The sequence below is a fragment of the Triticum urartu genome, chromosome 3A, assembly GCF_056163025.1.
Source record: "Triticum urartu cultivar PI428250 chromosome 3A, HENAU_Tu73, whole genome shotgun sequence".
NCBI lineage: Eukaryota > Viridiplantae > Streptophyta > Magnoliopsida > Poales > Poaceae > Triticum > Triticum urartu.
This window is the reverse complement of record NC_141875.1, coordinates 353,939,917-353,942,672: the sequence shown is the minus strand read 5'-3', so window position 1 is coordinate 353,942,672 and position 2,756 is coordinate 353,939,917.

Genomic DNA, 2,756 nt, shown 5'->3' with positions numbered 1-2,756 from the left:
GTACAACTCCAAATCGTCCTGTTACCGAAGATCACGGCTATTCGAATAGATTAACTTCCCTGCAGGGGTGCACCACATACCCCAACACGCTCGATCCCATTTGGCCGGACACACTTTCCTGGGTCATGCCCGGCCTCGGAAGATCAACACGTCGCAGCCCCACCTAGACCAACAGAGAGGTCAGCACGCCGGTCTAAACCTAAGCGCCCAGGGGTCTGGGCCCATCGCCCTTAGCACACCTGCACGTTGCGAACGCGGCCGAAAGCAGACCTAGCCTAGTGGCCTTCCAGTCCAATCCGGCGCGCGCCACTCAGTCGCTGACGTCACGAAGGCTTCGGCTGATACCACGATGCCGGGATACCCATAACTACTCCCGCGTAGATGGTTAGTGCGTATAGACCAAATGGCCAGACTTAGATCAAATACCCAGATCTCGTTAAGCGTGTTAAGTATCTGCGAACGCCGACTAGGGCCAGGCCCACCTCTCTCCTAGGTGGTCGGAACCTGCCCTGTCGCTCCGCCTCAAAGATCCACTCGCGGGTGCTCCTATGAGCCGACCCGTCTTTAGTCACCACATGTATCATGTATAAAGTATATAGTATATACCCGTGATCAACTCCCGAGTGATCATGGCCTGATAGTATAGCATGGCAGACGGACAAGGATGTAGGGCCACTGATGATAAACTAGCATCCTATACTAAGCATTAGGATTGCAGGTAAAGGTAACAACAGTAGTAGCAAGGACAGGCTATGCATCAGTATAGGACTAACGGGAAGCAGTAACATGCTACACTACTCTAATGCAAGCAGTATAGAGAAGAGTAGGCGATATCTGGTGATCAAAGGGGGGGCTTGCCTGGTTGCTCTGGCAAGAGAGAGGGGTCGTCAACACCGTAGTCGTACGGGGTAGCAGCGGCGTCGGTCTCGGTGTTTAGAGAGAGAAGAGGGGGAAGAAACAATAAATATAATGCAAGCATATGCATAGTGATGCATGACATGACAAGTTACGGCGTTAGAGGTGCCCTAACGCGGTAGTAGGTGATACCGGTGAAGGGGGATAACATCCGGGAAAGTATCCCCGGTGTTTCGCGTTTTCGGACCGGTGAACCGGAGGGGGAAAGTTGCGAGTTTGATAGGTTAGGGATGCGTGGCGGACGAACGGGCTGCGTATCCGAATTCGTCTCGTCGTTCTGAGCAACTTTCATGTACAAAGTTTTTCCATCCGAGCTACGGTTTATTTTATATTAATTTTAAAAGATTTAAATCATTTTTAGGATTTATTTATTTAATTTAATCAACATTATCCAGAATAGTGTCTGCTGACGTCATCATGACGTCAGCATGACGTCAGTAGTTGACTTGGTCAACCTGACAGGTGGGTCCCGATCGTCATACTCTGTTTTAATTAACTAACAATTAATTAGGTTAATTAGTGATTAGGTTAATCTAATTATAATTAATTAACTTAATTAATTAATTAATTTTATTATTATATATATATATTTTTATTCTTTTCTATTTTACATATTATTTTTAATTCCTCTTTTTTTTAACAAAACGTTCTGGGGCTCAGCCCCACTTGTCATAGGGCCAGTGGGGGCCTTAGCGGGCGTGCGGTCACGGGCGCATGCGCCTGGGCATGGCCGAACCCGACAGAGCGCTGCGGGGCGCCGGGGGCCACGGCGCTGGTCAGGCGGCCGGAGCGGCGGACGCCGGGGCGAGAGGCGGCGCGGGGTCACATCGACGGTGGTCAGCGGGGAAAAGCGGCAGGGTGGAGCTGGCGGGGAGAGGAGGGGCCAGCAGCGGCAAGTAGCAGCCATGGCAGCAGGCGGTGGTGCGCGCCAGCGAGCGTGGGGGCGAGGCAAGGCGGAGGGCCACGGGTGCAGGGCAAGGCGCGCGCGAGGCGTGGCCATGGGTGCGACGCGGCAGCAGAGCTAGCGGGCAGCGGCGCGGCCGCGGGCGCGCGGCTGTGCGTGCGGGCGAGCGCGGGGAGGGGAAGCGGTGAGGCGCGCGGCCCAGGCGCGGCGCGGGGAAGGTGGCCGCGGCCCCGGGTTGGCAGCGGGGCGCTGGATGCGCGAGTGGCGGGAACGGGGAGAGAGGGAGAGGCCGGGGCCTCACCGTACGGTGTAGGGGAGTGGCAGCGGCTCGAGGAGGCGGAAGTCGAGGACGTCGCGGCAGAGGGGAAGTAGGCCGGCGGGGTGGCGTCTTGGTGTGGGGCGGGGTCGGCGAGCTCCGAGGCGCCCGCGTGCGGTCGTCGCGGCGAGCGAGGGTGACGGGGTCGGAGACGGGTGGCGCCGGCTTCAGGTGGGGGGGGGGAGGGTCGCGCGAGAAGAGGGGGGGGGCGAGAAGGCCACGGCGACGGAGATCCGGGGCGGTGGCGTCGCGAGGTGGGGGGAGCGGGCTCGTCCCCGATCCAGATCGGATCGGGAAGGGGAGAAGAGGGAGTGGCGGCGTGGGGGGGATTAGGGTTAGTGGGGGGGTGGGATGGCCTAATAGGCCTGGGGAGGTGCGGGGTGGGCCGGCTGGGCCGGCGTGGTCGGCTGAGCCGACTGGGCCAAGGGGCCCAGTGGTGGGGGGGGCTTGTGGCCTGCTGGGCCGAAGCCCCGGGGGCAAGGGGGGGTTCTCCTTTTCTTTTTTTTGTTAGTTTCTTTTCTTTTATTTCTTCTTTTCTGTTTTATTAAATTTTTAATTTATTTCAACTTTATAGAATGTGAGAACAACACCTAAATGTAGTAGGTTAAAGATACCACTGCC